Raw genomic sequence first — 20907 nt, forward strand, 5'->3', positions numbered from 1 at the left:
TTCAGAAATAAGACAACTTTTCAACATTTTTATTGTAAATCTTTTTCATGAAGAAAAATTGTTCTTAACTATTAAATACAATTTTTCAAAGTAATCAGATTCAATGTTTTACTCATCAAGAAACAGATAGCAATAGTCAATGTAACAGGGATGTCATAATTCATGTCAAGAAAAATCTGATGTTACGTGTCAATTTGGAGAAATGTAAGAAAAGGAGAGATTACCTGGATGATCTGCCTCCAGGGATCTTGGGGAAAGGCTAATGATCTTGGATTTATATCAGGGACTTCAAGATCAACTGATTTACAATAGGCAGCTGAATTGATCATTTGTTTTTATCTTAGTGGTATATTTAATTGTACTCATTAAAACTCAGTGAAAGACTGTCCTAAAAACTCAGCAAGTAGGGTTGGGCAATTGCATAAGCAAAATATATTTATCTCAGCATGAGATTCAATAAATACCACAGTAAGGAACCAGAAATTTCGAATTTAAAAGTGGATGGTCACATGACTATACTTGTACAAAAGGTATCTGAGAACCAATTGGAATTGCATCTGTGTAAACTTGTTGCTATACACAGCATTACAAAAGGATTGCTTCTTTTAAGAGATTTTGAATACCACAGAAATTGAGATATTTTTTCTTATCTTACAGTGGCATTTCTGAAACCTCTATTTTTAGATAGCTGTGCCTCAAAAAAGTGCTATGTTCAAATACACTGAGACATCTGAATTAAACAGAATAAAGTAGTTGGCTTTCTTTCCAACTACTTCTCATATTTCATTACTTTCTTTCCAACTGCTTCTCAGTGAGACGTCTTAGATCCTTAAATATGCTGAAATGTACACTAGGTTGCATTAAAAAAAAGGTGCTTTTAAGTTTATAAGTCAATTATACAAACTTATTTGACCTCTAAATGTTTACCTCTAACAAGATGAGGAATTATTCCTTAAAAAAAAAGATTGGAAGATCCTTTCATTACATTTGAAATGAACTGTATTCGGTTTTCTTATTCTTTTTGTAGCATCCTGAAAAAATTAGAACTTAAACTTTGCAAATATAGTACAAAAACCTGTTTACCCTTTACCTGGGTTTATCAGTTATCGACATCTTGCTATATCACTTTTTCATTCTCTATCATCTGTTCCTTCATGACCCATTTGAATGGAGTATCTTTTTACCCCCATGCATAGAACAGTGCCTGAAATATGACACAGGTTGGTTAAATAATTGATGATTACTGAATAACATCTTTCAGAATTTTTATCTAAACAAAGTTCAGTTACAAAAAGCCATTCTGGAGCAATACTTAAGTGTGAAGTTTTGTTTATTATGAAAGGGCAGCAAGTCAACTTTTAAAGTGAAAAATATCATTGTACTGTTTCAAAGTTTCCAAGCCAAGAATCAGAACAAACACCTGATTATATTCTTTTTCTGAATTATGGATGTGCTTAATGTGGTGAACCAAAGCCAGATGCTCTGCCTTCTGTTTCAGTCCAGGAAGGTACATTTGGCCCTGTGGTTTCCAGTTAGCCAGTACACTTACTTCTTGATTGAATTAAGACCTACACAACCCTCTGGAAGGGTTACGGAATTCTGTCAGCTGGATCTTTTCTGTGATTCTTTTCTCTGTGTGTAATCCTGCTTTCCCACTTTCTCCTTCAGTTTCTATTTCTCCACCCAGAATAAATTTTATACTAGCACTAACACATTTATAGCTGAAAGAGACTTGTGTATTAGTACTGGCTGGTGGTGGAACAATGTAACATAGTGACATCCAAATAGTTATGTTTTAAAATACATCTATCTCTAATCAGCTTTGAGAATAAGAATGCTCAGTGTGTAGAGGTTATTAAACTTCTATTTCTTTGGGAAAATGAACATGTTCTAGAGATGGATGATGGTGATAATTAGGTACATTCCTTTTTGTGTGCGTGCGTTGGGTTTGGGGTGGTGGGTACCAGGGATTGAACTCAGGGGCACTTGACCACTGAGCCACATCCCCAGACCTATTTTGTATTTTATTTAGAGACAGCATCTCACTGAGTTGCTTAATGCCTCACTATTGTTGAGGCTGGTTTTGAACTCATGATCTTCCTGCCTCAGCCTCCTGAGGCACTGGGATTACAGGCATGTGCCACCATACCCAGCAAAGTTACATTCTTAGTGTACTTAGTGCCACTGAACTATACATTAAAAAATGGGCAAAATGGTAATTTTTGTTATGCATATTTTTACCACAATTTTTAAAGGATGCTAAATGCGATTGAAAATCAACAATTTGCAAGTAAGGATATACAAATATCCTTACATTTTCTGAATCTATTCAATTATGGTTACATTTTACTTACACAAAATCAAATCATGCATGTAATATTGTATCTTTTGATGTTATATATTTCTTTGGTAAGTTTTTTCATTTCCAAAAGATAGTTTGATGCAAGAGGTGAAAGGTGAGCTTTGTGGGGACTTCAAGAGTCGGACACTTGTCTGGCACATGGGGGACATAGACTCCTCGTGGCTGGTGCATGCTTGGGAAAGACAAGCATCTCGAGAAGGAGAGAGGTGGGAAGTCGTTTCCCATGGAACAGATGTGGACAAGCAATAGAGAGCTGGCCTGGAATCACATAAGTGAGGAACTCTAAGGCCAAATCTGTGAGAATGAACTGATTTTGACTCACAAAACTCACTTCCAAATGTGTGTGGCTGTTTTTTCCCTCCAACAGGAACAACCAATTTTCCAACTCTCTGGACATCAGCTGAGGGCCCGTGTGATTCAATTCAATTCTAAAACTAACCACTGTGTGTGAATGTGAGATTCCGCATGGTTAAGGGCTCAGACCCACAAGACTGCCCTCACTGCAGATGCCAGGCACAAGTGCCAGGTTTCCACTAGACCAGTCAGCTCTGAATCAGGGGTTCCCATGGCCCTTTCCTTAGGTTCAATAATCATGGCTCGAAGAGCTCAGACGTCACCTTATTTATGTTCACTGGTGAATTGTAAAGGACACAACTCGAAAACAACCATCTGGAAGAGATGGATGCACAGGGCAAGGTATGGGGAAGGATGGGGCTCAGGCTCCTATGCCCTCTCCAGGGAAGCCATTCTTGCAGCATGTCATTGTTCTCCAATCCAGAAGCTCTCAGAACCACACTGTTTAAAGAGTGGAGGTTTCACTGCATAGGCTTGATTGACTCTATCCTTGGCTGCTACTATTATTTTTATGCGGTGCTGAGGATCGAACCCAGTACCTCATATATGCCAGGCAAGTGCTCTACCACTGAGCCACAACCCAGGCCCTCCTTGGCTATTATTGCTTAACTCAATATCTAGCCTTTCTCCCTTCCCTGGATTTAGGCAATGGAGTTAATAGTTCCACGTTACTGCTCAAAGTTTGATCTGGAGACTAAGCCCCATGCTGAAGCTATCAAGGGAACCCCAAACAGCAGCCATCTCTTAGCACACAAAATACACTTCAGAGATTCTAAATGCTTTAGGAACTGTCTGCTAGGATCTAGGGACAAAGACCAAGTTTTTTATTATACTGCAGTAAGAAATTGACTTTTTTTTTTGCAACTGCTTTGAGATAAGTAAATAATTCTGTCTTTTATGTTCCTTTCCTCCTCGTCACCTATATCCAAAACACAGGTCAGTGTCAGTCCTTTTCTCGAAGAAGTTCAATTTCATATTAGAGAATAGCAAGAGGAAGAAGCAAGAAGGTAGTCCAAAGCTTTGATTTAGCTTTTTCTCAAATGCCTTTTTATCAATTTGATTCCTTTTACCCTGGGAGTATCAGTATTTTTTTTGATGTTCAAGGAAAAAGATCTCTGGTCACAGATATTTATTGTAATGTGTCCTTTGCCAACTTCCCATCTTCCCTCTTTCTCTTATCCCTTCTCAGAACCTCTAACCTTCATGCACTGAAGCTTAGATCTTAGACAAATGGAAGTAGAATATCAGTGTAGGATATTCACCATCCTACTTTTATTCTAAGAAAATGATTAGAATGTGCCTTTCAGGACCGTGACACTAGATTTTACATCAATACAAACTGAGGCAAAAAAGAAGCCCAGATAAGAGCAAGTAACAAAATGACAGTCTTTGAACAACCCAGGCAGGTGGGGAGGTACAAAATAAGTACAGAACACCAAGCAGTCCCTGGATTCCCCCTCTCCTCTCCCTCTCCCCAACTCCACATCCCTCAAACATCGGGGTGTACAGTAGTCTCTAGTATTTCTTAGGATTATTGTGCAGTCCCTTTATCCATTCCCTTTAAAACTAGGGACAAAAATAGATTTTTTCCCTACTTCTGATCCTGTAGCACAATGTAGGAATTATAGCCAATGAATAGGCCAATAAATTAGAGTTAAAAATTGGAAGGAAAGAAAGTGAATAATCATTATTTGAAAATGAGATCATTTATGTAAAAAAAAAATCAGTCAATGGAGAAACTGTTAGAACCAATAACACCAGCAATAAAAGACTAGAAAATGTAGTAGCATCAAGACATCCTCCACCAGAGTACTTTTAAAAACCTGTGAAGTACATGTTCTTAGGTAACGGGCAACTTTATCCTTTTCTTCTGCCATTCCTTTTCTATTTTATAGAGATTATAGAATGTGGTTATAATGATTAACAACAAATACAGTTCATAAGTACGTTCACTAACGGACTAGAGGAGGAATGGACATCACTCAGAAATGGAAAGAATTCAACCAAAACCTACAAACTCTTCTGGAGAAAATTTTAAAACATTTTTATAGGACATTAAAAAACCCAAACAAATAGAGTCATGCCATATTTGTTGGGGCAACTTAATATTATAACAATGTAAATTATCCCAAAGAATTCTATATATTTGATGGGATTTAAAAATAAATCCAAGAATATTTTAAAGGTTTTCATCAAATCCATTTAAAAATTCATATGGGAAAATAAAATTCCACTGATAAAATCCTGCAGTGACCTGTCTTATAATGGAAGCCAGATGCTCACTGCATTCAGACTTAACCTACTGAACAGCCAATTCTAGATTCCCACTTTACTCCATGAGGGCTTGTAACCACTTGTACCAATTATAGTATAAGCCAGTCTTAGTTGCCAACAACAAAATCCTCTCTATTTTGAGTGGAAACCAGTTTCCTAAAAGGTATGAATGGCTCATGTGATTCATTGGGAGGGCTGATGGATTCTGAGTATCCAACAGCATCTGGTCCAACATCTCCCTTATATATACACAGTCTCCCCCATTCTCAAACTTTGCAACAGCATGCTCCCACCTAATGTAATGTAACTACTCTCATGCAAACAAAAACATATACAACCTTCCTGCAAAAGTACAGACCAACATCTCAATGTTGTTAAATTAAGATGCCATCCTATGCTTATTAAATTATCAAAAATTACAGTCATGCTATCAAATACTAATGAGAATGTGAGGAGAAAGTCTCATGTACCATTGATGGAAGATTAAACAGGCCCGGCTGTCTTAGAGAGCAGATACTGAACTGCTCAGTAGAATTAACAATGCATATATTACTATGAAGTTCCACTCCATATCCTGAGGACACTCTTTTAAAGATTCATGAAAGGCTGAGCATGGATAATCATCACAGTGTTGCTTGTTGTAAAGTGAAGGGTTGGAAGTCACCTAAGTGTCTAAACTGGAGAATGATAGAAAATGGCAGAAGCACACTGTGGATTACTATGCAGAAACCAGAAGCAAAGCATTTGGTGCACATAGAGTAACATGGTTATATCTCAAAAACAAATGATTTCTCCAAAGTAAGAAAAAAAAAACAATATTCATACCACAATGCCCTTATGTAAGTAAATGCAAACACACACACACACATGCATAAAAAGTGTACAAGTATCTAACATATGTATGTAAGGGAACATATCAAGCGCATCAGAGAAGGTAACTATGATATAGAATGAGAGTGGGGAACAGAAATGAAGTAGGAAAACATAATAAAAAATGATGAGCCTTGCATGAGTGTGTAATGTTATGCCCCACAGATGAATGGGGTTAATTCAACTCCACACCTGATGATTTGATTTTTTTTAAGGAGGAAATGTTCTGATAATGGCATCTCATTACCCTACTTAATTATAATAATTAAAATTCAAAAATTACTTTGAAGGTACGGATGCATTTCACTTTTGAAAACAGTCCGACTCCTTTATGTTTCTAAGGAAAGTCCCACCAAACACTTCAGTCTTATTCATATCCAGGCTGCTTATTTTCTTGATTCCATTGAATCTTGACAAAGGAAAAGGGAAGTCAGAACGACCGTTCAAAACCTTGAAAATTATTCTAATTGCTCTAAATTTAGGTAAAGTTACCGGTTGCTTAATAGCCATTTAGAGCTCTTTGGATAGCAGACAGCCATTCTAACTATAAAGGTAGTTTCATGGAAATGTTCCTTTTGACAGAAGGAAGACATTGGAGAATTCTTATGCTATTTTAGCTGACTCTGTGATTGCAATCACACAAATCACTACATTCCAGAGAGATCCATGAACAGAAGGTTTTTCCATTTCAAACTTTCAAGGTAAAACATTATCTTTTCATTTTATATATACTCTGGAGTATCAAGAAATGATGGAATGTAAGTATAATTATGATAGCATTTCTAAGTAGTTCCTAATGGTCAGAGGTAAGGAAGGGAGAGAGAGAAGGCCTTTATTCTCCATGACATTAAAATAATCTTTTATATTTTTATATATATATATGTATATATATATATATATATATATATATATTACTGTCTTCTCTTTGTTCAACCTTCATAGTCTCATGAAATCTTACAACATGAGCTAATGCTGCATAGCAAGATAATGACTGTCTTCTACAAGCTGTGTAGTGCTGTGGAACTGGAATTGGGTGGTGCAAAGAATTGGGATGAAATTGGAAGACGAATGGATTGCACATTTGTCATACATTTTCCAGATGTTCATTCTGGCCTTCTGGTCCTTTCCTTGGAACTTTTATTTATGCACATATAACACCATGAAGAAGCAGATAATATAAACAGTGACTATCTTTTGGGCCATTCAATTTTGGCTTTATATTTTTTAACTATGCTGATGATTGCTGGGAACATTTCTATTCCCTTTAGGTGGTCTGATTTAACTGCAGAATATCACACAAGGGATGGCCAGAATGGGTACCTCAAGTGAAAGCTTCTATATTCAGTAATACAGATTTAATTACTCAGGAAACTCTAGCCTGGGAAACTCAGCTTATCCAGACTTCCTGAGGACTGATCATTGTTATAGCATCTGCCAAGGTCTGGTGTGTGGCCCCCATTCACTACCAAGGGAAGACTCTCTTAGGAGCAGAGCAAGGTTTAGTAACTGAAAACAAGATTTTGTGCTTTTAGAAATTAGGTTTACGAGATATAAGTCCACTAGCTATTAAAAATATTTTTCTATGCAGATCAGCCTCTGTGGCCCTAGGCTACAGGCAGGCCCCAGGTTTCAGACCAGCCCATATCTAGGCCAGACCACAAGGCCCCAGGCTTTCAACTACCGAAGCACCATATCTATACCCCTGACCTCAGACACCAGGCCAGCACCAGGCTCTGGGCCTGCCTAGTGTTAGGCTGGTAGCTACAACTCCATGTTCCAGCAGACCCAAGGTGCTAGCCTGTCACAGTGGACCGTAGTGCCAGGCCAGACCCCACAGACTGAGACCATGCGTCCACTTCTACACATGAGAGACCCAGACCTATGCCTACAGATTCACACCTGGGGCCTGCCCCATGACAGGCTGGAGCCCACAGTCTTGAGTTCCAAGCTCATCCCAGTAAATCCAGACACTAGGCTAATCCCAGCACCTGGCTAGTCCTTGCAGACTCAGGTTTAAGGGTCATCCCAGTGCAAGGTCAGCCCCTGTGTACCCAGGCTTCATATCAGCCCCCTTCAGGATTCAGTCTCAGATCCTCATTTGTGAGCCCAGGCTCCAGTCCCACCCTATAGAATTAACTCAACAGTCACTGGAATATCCTAATGTAAAACCTGGAAAGAAAGAAGCTAAATTGTCCCTGTTTTCAGAAGACATGATCTTATATACAGAAAGCCTTCATAAAGATTTCATTAGCAGCTGAGAAAGGTTTGGTAACATTAGAAAAAAAAAGTTAGAGTGAATAAATGAATTCAGTAATGTTGCAGAATATGAAATCAACATAAAAAACAAGTAACATTTCTATACTCTAACAATGAGCCATTCGAGGAAGAAATAAAGCAAACAATCCTATTCACACTGGCTACAATAACAAAAAGTAATAAAATACTTAAGAAAAAAAATTAAGAAAAAATTTAACAACAATGAAAAATATTTTTTTCGGGGTGGGGGGGAGAGATGTAAAGAGGGGAAAATAGGGTGACCTGAAAGTAGAAGAGACATTTTAAGGGAACAGAATTGGAGAAGGAATTGGAAGAGGAAGGGGAAGTGAGGGCAGAAGGGAAAGGGGACATGATCAGGCACAAAACATGCCGACATGTGAATGTCATACTGAAACTCAATAATTTGTACAATCTTAATATGTGTTAATAATGTAAAAGCAATGGAAGAAGATACAAAAGGAAACATACATTCATGGATTGAAAGAATTAATACTGTTAAAATGGCGTATTACCAAAAGTGAACTATAGATTCTAGGCCACCTCCATCAAAATGCCAATGACATTTTCCCCAGAAATAGGAAAAAAGTCCTAAAATTCATATAGTACCATAAAAGGTTCCTATGGTCAAAGCATTTTTTTTTCAGCAAAAAGAACAAATCTATTGACATAACACCACCTGATTTTAAAATACATTACAAAGCTACAATAATCAAAACAAGCATGGTCCTGGCACAAACACACACACACACACACACACACACACAAAAAAAAAAAAACAGTTATAAAAACAAATGGAAAAGAATAGACAGACCAGAAATAAGCTCAGGTATTTATGGTCAATTAATTTTGAATAAAGGAATCAAAAACAGGCAATGGAGAAAAGAAAGTCGTCTCTTCATTAATTTGTATTGGGAAAATGGGATATCTACATGCAGAACAATTAAATCAGCCCCTTTTATGACTCAAAATCAACTCAAAATTGATTAAAGACCTGGAGGAAGAAAGATGGCGGGCCAGAGGGAGGCAGTATTGTGTGTTGCTCCGTGATCCAGATCTCACCTAGTCAGAATACTGCATCTCTGAGAGTGTTAGAGGACCCTTATACATCTGCTCTCATGCAGATCACCAGTGCTGTGACCCCATGCAGGGCTCAGGGCCTCAATACTGGAGCAGGACCCCTGGCTCCTGACACCAACCCCCACCCCAAGTTCTAGCCAACACAGGGCTCGAAAGTGCCTTAGCAGAATCACCTATCAGCACCTCTACAGAACTCCCAGACTTCGCTCTACTCCCATGCTGGTCACTCAGCTGCTACCTACCACAGCACAACACTATCTCCTGGCTCCCCACACCTCACCAGACATCCCAGTGCTCGAAACAGATCCTTCCATCTTGGCTCACCTTCCTTTCCAAATTTGGTGGGGACAGCTCCCAGATCGGATCTCTAGCTGGCCAGGTACCAGGTTTCCAACTCTCCCCTCTCCCCAGCAGTGATAACCCAACACCGTAGCTTCCCAACACAAAACAACTCTCAGTTGGACAGGTTTGCAGTGCGACCAGGGTGCTGCCCACAGGACCCTTGGTGTGGGAGTTCCCAAATCTGGGAACTGCTAAGGGAGAGGGAGATGGGGCTAAATTTTGGAGCCTAACTGAGAGACCAGGAATTGGGAAATCTGTAGGCAAGATAGGGAGATAGTACCAGGTGCTCAAAGTCATATGAGCAGTCCCAAAAAGAGACCCGTGAGGTGCAGTCTACCTGCAGGGACTGGCAGGTGCCAATCCCTGTGTCCAGGAGCCCTGCACCAGGTCCAACCTTCTCACCCTGGCTATATCCACCATCCTGAGGGCAGAGACACCAGCTTACAACAGATAGCTCCACTGATTGGATGAGAATAGAAGCAGGAAAGATACGGATCTCTAAAAGTAGCAACAACACTGGTTTCTTCCTTTGAGAGTTTTTTTTCCTCTTTTTCTTCTACCTTTCTATCCTCCTACTCTCACATCCCCAACATATGTGAAACCAAGAACTTTGCATAAAATAGGATTTTGCAGACTGGTCATCTAAATAACATAATATAGAGGTGTTGTATATGCCCTGTTTTTTTCTTTCCTTTTTTCTTCTCTCATTCTTTCCGCCTCCAAATTTTACTATTTTAACATCCTGTATTTTTCTAAGTACATATGTATTTGTTTTATGTACTCTACTATCTTCCCATGTACTTGCCTACTCTAAATTACTTCCTATCTATTCTCTTGTCACTAACCCTCTTATTTAGATTTCTCTTTCACACTTCCTAAGATATATTAACTCTATATCCTCATTTCCTACTTCCTCAGCATATTGACATAAGACCCTTGCCCAGTTCATTGTCCACCATCAGAAACTGTAAACCCTTTTACAAAACTACTGATTATATCATAGATAATAATCGAATCCAACATTTCTGTATGTTGAGACCAAACTGTAAACTCTTAATAACAACAAGTTGTTCATAGGTGGTTTATTGTTGATATTGTGATCTGTTAACATTGTCCTTCCCACAAAGGAGAGGTCTTGGAACCCTACAAGAGCACTACAAACCTATAGGATAAAAACAATAACACCCCAGACCCACAGAGCTGGAAAGGAAGACAAGAGCAACACGAAAAGACAAGGGAAGAAAGTGCCCCAAACAAATCAAGATGTGACATCATTAGAATCATTGGCAGCCACAGCAGAAGAAATTACAGAGAAGGAGTTCAGGATGTACATGGTTAAAATGTCTGTGAACTCAAGGAAGATATAAGAGAGCAAATACAGGCTGTGAAAGATCATTTCTACAAGGAGCTACATAAACAAATACAGGAAATAAAAGATCACCTCAACAGGGAGATAGAGGTTCTTAAAAAAAACAAAACCCAAATCCTTGAAATGAAAGAAACTATAAACCAAATTAAAAGCTCAAATGAAAGCATCACCAACAGAGTAGACCACTTGGAAGGCAGGTCATCAAACAATGAAGACAAAATAGATAATCCTCAAAAGAATGTAGACCACAGTGATAATGTGCCTTGGTGTGGATCTGTTGTTATTTTGTACACTTGGCATCCTGTAAGCCTCTTAAATTTGGTTTTCCAACTCATTCTTCATGTTTGGAAAATTTTCTGATATTATTTCATTGAATAGATTGCTCATTCCTTTGGTTTGGAACTCTATGCCTTCCTCTATCCCAATAACTCTTTAATTTGGTCTTTTTATATTATCCCATATTTCTTGAATGTTCTGTTTATAGTTTCTTACCATCTTCACTGTAAGATCTACATTTGAGATTATATGTTTTGTCTTCATTGTCTGAAGTCCTGTCTTCCAAGTGGACCAATCTGTTGGTGATGCTTTCTATTGAGCTTTTAATTTAGTTTATTGTTTCTTTAATTTCAAGGATTTCTGTTTTTATTTTTTTCAGAACTTCCATCTCCTTATTGAAGTAATTTTTTGCTTCCTGTATTTGCTTATGTAGGTCTTTATCAAAATGATCTTTTGCTGCCTGTATTTGTTCTCTGATATCATCCTTTAATTCATAGAGCATTTTAATTATGTACATCCTGAACTCCTGTCATTTATTCTGTTATGCTAGCCATGGATTCTATGATTGTAGTATCTTGATTTATTTGGGGCACTTTTTCTCTTGTTTTTTTCATGCTGTTTGTGTGTCTTTCCTGTAGCACTGAGAATCTGCAGCGTTACTGTTTTACACTTTAGCCTTATAGTGCTCCTGCAGGGCTCCAATACCTCTCCTGCCCAGCCAGTGTTCCAAGCTGGGAGTTGCCACAACTAAAGATGGCAATGATAGTGTCCCAAGTTGGAGGCGGCTGCTTTCAGAGATGTAGTGTCAGGTTGAGTGGGGTGGGCCTGGGTGGTGGTGTTGGGCAATGTGTTCAAACGTGCAGCTCGGACCCAGTGCAGGCTACTCGAGCATTGGTGAGGCTAACCTGGGCCTGCCTGAGCTCTGCAGGTGCCATTGGGGCTGAACTGAGCCTACCTGTGCTCAGCGCTGGCTCAGCGGGGCTGTCCTCTGATTTTCTAACATTTTATAAAAGACTTTTGCATTTAAGTTTATCAGGGATATTGGTCTGTAGTTTTCTTCTCTTGATGTGTCCTTATCTAGTTTTGGTCCAAGTGTGATATTTTGTTTATAAAATGAATTTGGAAGTGTTTCATCTTTTTCTATTTTATGGAATAATTTAAAAAACATTGACATTAGCTATTATTTAAAGTTTTGGTAGAATTCAGCTGAGAATAAATCTGGTTCCAACTTTTCTTTGTTGAAAGGCATTTATTATTGCTTTTATCCCTGTGCTTGTTATTGGTCTGTCTAGGTTTTCTATGTCCTCTTGATTTAATTTTTGCAGGTTTTCTATGTCTATAAATGTACCAATTTTATTGGAGTAAAAGTTTCCAAAATCATCCATAATGTATTTCTATGATATCTGGGGTAATTTCTCCCTTTTTATCTCTAATTTTATTAATTTTGGTCCTCTCTCTCTCATTTTGTTAGTTTATCTAAGAACTTATCAATCTTGTTTTCTTTTCAAAGAACCAACACTTTTTTTCAATAAAAAATTATTTTTATTTTGTTTATTCTCAGTTTAATTTATTTTGGTTCTGATCTTAATTATTTCCTTCCTTCTACTGCTTTTGGAATTGGTTTGTTCTTCTTTTTCAAGGGCCTTGAGATACACCATGAGGCTTTTTATTTGGGATCTTTCTGATTTTCTTACATAGGCACTTGTAACTATTAACTGTCCTTTTACAACTGCCTTATAGTGTCCCAGAGGTTGTATCACTATTCTCCTTTGATTGTAATGATTTGTAATTTCTCCCCTGATTTCTATAACTTGTTCATCATTCTGAAGCTATTGTTCAATCTCCATATGTTCATACGGTTTCTGTAAGGTTTTTTTGGCATTGGTTTCTAATTTCATTCCATTATGATCTGATAAGATCAAGAAACTATTTTATATATATATTATATATATATATATATACACACACACACACACACACACACACACATATATATGTATGTGTGTATATATATTTTTTTCCTAAGCATTGTTTTGTGATCTAACATATGGTTTATTTTGAAGAAGGTTCCATGAGCCTCTGAGAAGAAAATTTATTAAGTTATTCAGTATTTTTTGTACCTGGGATTGAACTCAGGAGCACTAACCACTGAACCACACCCCCAGCTCTTTTTATTTAAAGACAGGTTTTCACTAAGTTGCTTGGGGCCTCACTAAATTGCTAAGGCTGGCTTTGAACTCATGATCTTCTTGTCTCAGCCTCCTAAGCCACTGAAATTACAGGCATACACCACTTCACCAGGCTTGTATTCAGTTTTTGTTGGATGAAATATTGTATTGATGTCTGTTAAGTCCTTTTGATTTATAATATCTCCCTGGTCCAAAGAGTCTTTACTGAGTTTTTGTACGGGTGATCCATCTATTGGTGAGAGAGGTGTGTTAAAATAACCCAGTATCATGTTACTGGTATCTATCTGAGTTTTCAATTTGTGCAGTGTCTGTTTTATATAATTAGGTGCATCAACACTTGGGGCATAATAAATATTTATCGTTATATCATTTGGTTAGATTATTCTCTTTACCAGTATGAAGTTATCTTCTTTGTCTGTTCTGATTAATCTTGGTTTGAAGTCCGCTTTGTTGGATATAAGAATAGCTATTTTTTCTTGTTTTCAGACTCCATTTGCATGATTTATCAATTTCCACCCTTTCACTTTTAGCCTGTGGCTGTCTTTGCCTGTAAGGTGAGTCTCTTGCAAACTATGTATAGTTGGGTCTTGTTTTTCAACCCATTCTTGCAACCACTGTCTTTTAATCAGAGAGTTGAGACCATTTATATTCAATTTTATTATAGAGAGATGTTTTCCTGTTATTATTTCTCTGAAGAGATTATCCATACTATCAGCCTGCATTTCACAACAGTTTTCACTTCCAGTGGATTCTTAAATTTGATCTTTTAATGCTGTCCCAGAGTTCTCATATATTCTGGCTATGATTATTTATTTCCTTTAATACCATCTCAATATTCTAACATTTAGCCACCTTATCCATTCCTCATTTACTCTATTAGATACTTTCTACTGGACATTTTGATTTATTGTGTCTTTTATTTTGAAGATTTGTATGATTCTTTTTCAATATTTCTATCTCCTTATTGAATTTCTTATTCATTTCCTTTACTAGCTTCCTTAATTAATTCAAGGTTTTTTTTCCCTGTGTTCTCCTGTAATGCATTGGTCATTTTTGTAATCATTCTTTTGAATTCTTTATCTGATATTTCATTTACTTCAATATCTTTGGAATCACTTGTTGGTGAATTATGAATTTTGGGAGGAATTGTGTTAACTTGTTTTTTCCATTGGTGAATTATGAATTTTGGGAAGCATTGTGTTAACTTGTTTTTTCCTCTTGCCAAAGTCTCCTAGAGTGACTAGATTGAAACTCTTCATAGATGTGGTCTCTGTTTTTGCTGTAGGAGTGAAGTCTGCAAGTGGGGCCTGGGTCCCCATCCCATTCTCAGGCATTTCTACTTTCTCAGTTTCAGGTTTTGTCTCTTGTAGTCTCTGTATTCAAGTATAGCTGAAGTTGGAGTATGGTTAATTTGTGTGTGGAGCAGAGTATGTAGTCTTTTGTCTGGTTTAGTTCAGCAGCAGAGTCTCTTCTCGGTGAAACTGCAGTGTTCCTGTAGATTCTCAGCACCTCACTGAGAAGTACCACTCCCACTGATTGAATCCTGAGAAATTGGAAGTACAACCTTCCTTTAACCCACCATCTTGAATCTCCTGATTTTTTTAAAACATGGCCCCAAAAGCAGAGACAACAAAACCAAAAATAGCCAAATGGGATTGCATGAAACTAATAAGCTGAAGAGCCAAGGGAACAATCAACAGGATAAAAAAGCAAACTCTGGAATGATTGAAAATATTTGCAACTCACAAATCTTATAAGTGGTTAATATTCAAGCTATATAAGAAACTCACAGAGTTCAATAGCCTAAAAATATAACCTGATTTTGAAAAGAGCAAAGAACCTAAAAAAGACATATCTCTAAAGAAGACAAACAAATCAACAAACACATATGCAAAGATGCACAACATCAGTAATGATAGGAAAAATACAAATCAAAACCACAATGAAATGTCATTTTTCTCCTGTTAGAATGATTATTACAAAAATGATGGAAGATAAATGTTGGTAAGATTGTGGAGAAGGAAAAACTCTGTACCCTATTGACTGAAATGCAAATTAGTATGTCATTATAAAAACAGTGTAAAAGTTACTTAAAAATTAAAATTAGAAGTACTATATGACTACCAGCAATTTCACTACCGAAGAAAAATAAACCAGTATATCAGAGATATCTGCACTCTCATGCTCATTGCAGCATTATCCACAAGAGCCAAGATATAGAATCAACTTAAGTATTCATCAACAGATGAACAGATAAAGTGTAACACACACACACACACACACACACACACACAGTGAATTACTATTCAGCCTTAGAAAAGAAGGAATCCTGTACTTTGTTTTGGTGATTAATTTTATTTTTCTTGTCTTTTTTATCATTACTTTTTTAAATACACGACAACATTGGAATGCATTACAATTCTTATTACTCATATACAGCACATGATCTCACTTAAATGTGAAATGGTGGTTACCAAGAGCTGGAGGAACTGGCAAGGGTAATGGGAGATCTTGGTTGAAGGATACAAAGGAATAATTTCAAGAGCTCTATTATACAGTATTGTGATTATAGTTAATAATGATGTATTATATTTTGAAAATCACTTAGTAGTTTTAAGTGTTCACTTTAGAAAAATGATAAACATGTGGGGCTGGGGATATAGTTTAGTTGGTAGAATGCTTGCCTCACATGCACAAGGCCCTGGGTTAAATTCCCAGCACCATACACACACAGAGAAAAAATGCCAACAGAAAAATGATAAACATGCAAGATTTAATTGGGCCATTCTACAACGTACATATAGTTAAAAACATGTTGTACACAATAAATATTTGCAATTTTTGTGAAGAAAAATAAAATAAAACATTCCTCCATGCACTGAAAAAGATATTTCAAAATAATTTTCTTCCAGGATAATTTCTTGAGACATGAATACTATAAGAGATAAAAAATTACAACAAATTGAAATTCATAGCTGAAACTGAACTCTAGCCTATAAAATCTTTATGAACATTCTTTGAAAACTCCTTCTCTTTTCCTCAATTTTTCTGCTTTATATCTCAACATGGCCATGAGCAGTGATTTTGCTAGCAGATCTGGGTAGTGTTTGCTAAAAACATGTTGGCATATAGATTTCACTATTACCCAGCTAAACACGAAGCTAAAAATTAATGAGAGATGCTAGAGATCTGAGTAATTCCACAATCCATAGCAAATGGTAGCAGACTCAATTGATCAGTCTCCTGGTTGCAAAAAGATAAAACCCAAAGTTATAATTGTTTTGTGATAGTCTTCTGCTTTTTCTCTTCTTGACAGCAAATAAAACCTATGCTCTTCAAATCCCTAAATATTTTTGTGCTTACATTTTCCAAATGTTTAAGGCTGCTATTCCAAGATAGTAGGAACTAGCCTAATCTGTCATCTTATCTTTCTTTAATAATGAAACACAGATTGCCACAATCAACTAAAACTAGGATTTAGAGGTAGCCCTTTGAGATTGTGTGATGTTGCTACAGGAGAAGTACAACTTCCATGGCCTGAGCCTCAAAGTCACAGCCAATGTGTTAATGACCATGGATATCTGAGATACACAGGAACATATGTGAACCAAAAATTTGAGGAGTTCTTAAATATTAAGCATATCTTGTTGAATGATCTTATCTAAGTGAAAGTGTTTAGATATGAGGTGTCCCCCAAAAGCTAACATGTGAGACAATGCAAGAAAGTTTAGAGGTGAAATGATTGAGTTAAGAAAGCCTTAACCTAATCAGTGCATTAATTCCTAATTCCCTGATAGGGATTCACTGAGTGGTAACTGTAGATGGGTAGGGTGTAGCTGGGGGAGATGGGTTCCTGGGGGTATGCATTTGGGATATATATTTTGTTCTCATTGAACAAAGCTAGTGTGCTCGTGCACATTCTCTCTCTCTCTCTCTCTCTCTCTCTCTCTCTCTCTCTCTCTCTCTCTCTCCCTTTCTTCCTCCTCCTCTTCTTCTTCTTCTTCTTCTCCTCCTCTTCCTCCTCTCCCTCCTCCTCCTCCTCCTCCTTCTCCTTCTCCTTCTCCCCATCCCCTTCTATACCTGTCTCCTTCTCCTTCTCATCCATCTTCTTCTTTGTGCCATGCCCTGAGCTGCTTTCCTCCACCACACTCTTCCACCATGATGTTCTGACCCACCTTGGGCCACATAGTTGGCCGTCTATGGACTAAGACCTCTGAAACTGTGAGTCCCCAGATAAACTTTCCCTCCTTTAATTGTTATTGCCAAGTATTTTTGGTCACATCAGTGAAAAAGCTGACTAAAACAGAAAGAATATTTAAAAATATTTGCAGGGAGTCATCTCTAGATTTGTCATGCTAGAGTGAGGTACCTTGCATTGATTTTAAGTATCCATCATTTTACTTGAAGAAATCGGGATGAATGAAATTGAAATGCAAGAAATTATAAAGTTTGTTCCAGTGTGCTTTGAAACTTGAATCATCTTTGCAGGACAGGGATGTGTTAGGTCGGAGCACCATCTGAATGAAATGGGTGTCAGGCTCAGGTCAATCTAGTAAGGCCATTAACAGTGTTGGTTATTTACACATTGCAAGGATAGAGATGGTAGGTAGAAACCAAGACCATAACAAGAAAATTGGAGAGTATAAATTAAACCTGAGAAGTGAGATAGAAAAATCAACAGCATGATTATCCAGCAAACATTCATTCCAGAAAAACATAACAGGTTGTGTGATGTTAGTTCAGTTACCTGGTTTAAAAGCTAGGACTGCTTTGATGTGAAGCCTGGCATGCTGCATGCCTGTTTGAAGGGAGCACACTAATTAGATATAAACTATAACTCAAATTTGGGTGTAGGGCATAAATTATAGGAAAAAAATTTGATAAGCTTGTGGAATAGGCTTCAGGTGGTCACTTAGAGGTTTAAATTTGCTTCCTTGAATCTTGACTCTTATTGGATCTTTTTCTGAAGCATCTGACCTCAGTGGTTGTTCATGTTCTCTGTCCCCAGGGATGCTGCTAAGAAGATTATGAATCAGCCTTTCAGCCTTTTAGGATATCCTGACTTATTTGTTATACTGGGACAACCTCTGCTTTGACTTTCTCTACAAACATATTTTTAAAAAGCTGGAAATGGGACACTACAAATCCAGCCTTGTTAGTTTAAGTATCTTGGAAAAACTTTAGTGCCTGCTGAAGTCAGCCTTATACTTTTCTTAGATTTGGGTTTAGCTGACACTAAGAAAGGCAGAAATCCAGTATTTACAAATATTGAGACTGCCTCTGCATCTAGCTTTTCCATTTTTGAATGAAATGATTGTGAATTTTGGCAAGGTATTATAGGTAGAAGGGTTTGGAGACTGAATGACAACCCTATATGCACCCCTAATTGTAGGTGGAACTGAAGAGCCTGGGATAGAGTGCCTGCCTGGCATTATTACTGCTCTTACTTGATAAAGAGGGTATGGACTAGGTGTTTTGGCTACTTGAACTTGAAGTGACTTGTAATTGAAATAAAGTGTAGGGCCTGTTGCTCTTCTTCTGGCTGAGCGTCTGAGAGACATATAGCTACCCTGGGCTGCAGTACTTAGTTCAAAGAATCAAAGAAAGATTTGGGTGGTACTGAATCAAAGGAAAATTTTACTCTAAGGACTGGTTTTCTCCATAGGTGGTTGTTGGTTTCAGATGGGGGTCAATTGATTGCTATATATAGGGCAAGTGAGTCAGTAGTTGATTGGAGCAAAGCAAAGGAATGTTGTCCTTACTTACTGTTTCTGGTATTGAAACCAGTTATTTGAGGTGGCTTTGGAGGTTCACAAGGAATGCTGACAGAAGTGAGGTGACATGAAGACCAATGTCTAAGTTTCATGTAATTATGAGATTATGCAACTCAAGCCCAAGGAAAAGTGATCATGAGTTTGGCAGTGAGATGTGATCCATTACTTGGCATCTTGATCTTATGTATAATTGATTATAGTATAAAGGTATCCAGTGTTTATGCTTATTTATACCTAGTACTAGGTATTGAGATTTGTTTTTCTGCTCCTGAAGATTGCTGAGTAGTATAGGCATTTCAGTAAAGACAGAGTTCACTGAATTTCCCAAGGCCATGTTAAACTGTAGGCTGGTCCTTGACTTTAGACTTCTGGACTACCTCCAGGTATGATACATAAATGCAGGAGGAGAATGCTTAATTGATGCTTCATCCTGAAATTGAAGCACACTGACATGGGAGGTAGAAAAATCTCTATGTTTGTGGGTATCTGCAAGAAGTAGAGATGTCCACTGAGTCAAGTACTTGTCCACCAGAACCAGGGATAGAGAAATGAAGAGAGATGGATTGTTGATAATTTGTTAATAGGGAGTATGAAAAATTTCCTTTAAATTATGATTACAGATTTCAGACAAGTGTAGAGAGGCTCCAGAGTTGTATATGCAGGCTTGCCTTGGATTTGTTGCATATGTAACAGATAAATACTGTTTGATGCCAATAGCTGGAGGGCAGCTGGAATAAACAGTGGAATCTTGAAAAGGATTTCTGATACCTGAGGGAGCTCCTTGGGATTGACTTCTCCATCAAGCGGCCCTGCAGAACCCTCTATCCACTGACACTGAATCTAAAGACCCTGAGTTAGATCAGTAGTAAAGGCTAATTGCTCAGGTCTGCTAAGTGGACACATCCATTTCCAACATGCAAAATTACTGGGGTTTGAGGCAACATCAAAGATACATGTTTAAATGAAAGCTAACTAAAATTTTTAAAATTCAAATGGCAAATTTGGTTCAAATACTGATAAAGAAATTCTCATTCTATCCTCAGGCTCTTGGAACAGATATGAACAGAAAGATGCTTTGGTGCTAATGAAGACTCATCCTTGGAACTTGGGCTCTCATGGTTCCTTTGAAGGGGGAAAATGTGTTAATTGAATTTATGATCTAAGAATCTTTTACTTTAAGCTTCACACTGACTCACAGTCATTGCCTTGGAAGCCTGTGGCTAGGGGATGAGTGCATCCAAATTCAATATAAATGCCCCTGAAGTTCAAGTAACGTGAGAAGGAACTAATCCCTTTCTTGGAAACAAAACTTTGTATTTCTTTAACTATTTTATCTCATTTTAAACCATACTTTAAGAATCTCTAGCAGTCTAAATTATTCTAAATGTTTTATAAAGAATACAATAAATATAGAGCAGTCCGTAGTCCAGTATACACAGTCCAATATCATTCTTTTCTTTAAAAAGAGTGAATACATATATAGACAGAAAATTCTTGGAAGCTTATTTGCTAAAATATTTAATAGAGATTATCTCTGTATATGGGCATTTTTGATACTTTTACTTTTTAATTTTATTTCAATTATTTCAAAATTTCACTTTGATAAGCAAATGGGACTTGTATGATAAGAAAGTTTACAAAAATACTTTTAAAAAATGAAATGAAAAAAGAAAGCATACCAACAATTTAAGACAGTCTGGGAGTGATATCAGCAGAACTTCAAAATAAGAAAGTCTAAGATCA

General features: G+C 37.3%; 1 long non-coding RNA gene across 1 annotated transcript in view; it reads left to right on the forward strand.

The window, feature by feature from the left end:
• Positions 1-20598, forward strand: part of LOC144377541 (uncharacterized) — a 62199-nt gene extending 41601 nt beyond the window's left edge. Inside the window, exon 3 of the long non-coding RNA XR_013438532.1 lies at positions 20208-20598. This is a non-coding gene — a long non-coding RNA (uncharacterized LOC144377541). The remainder of the gene's footprint in view (positions 1-20207) is intronic.
• Positions 20599-20907: the final 309 nt, after the last annotated feature.

Source organism: Ictidomys tridecemlineatus, chromosome 5 (genome assembly GCF_052094955.1).
Source record: "Ictidomys tridecemlineatus isolate mIctTri1 chromosome 5, mIctTri1.hap1, whole genome shotgun sequence".
In the NCBI taxonomy this organism is placed as follows: domain Eukaryota; kingdom Metazoa; phylum Chordata; class Mammalia; order Rodentia; family Sciuridae; genus Ictidomys; species Ictidomys tridecemlineatus.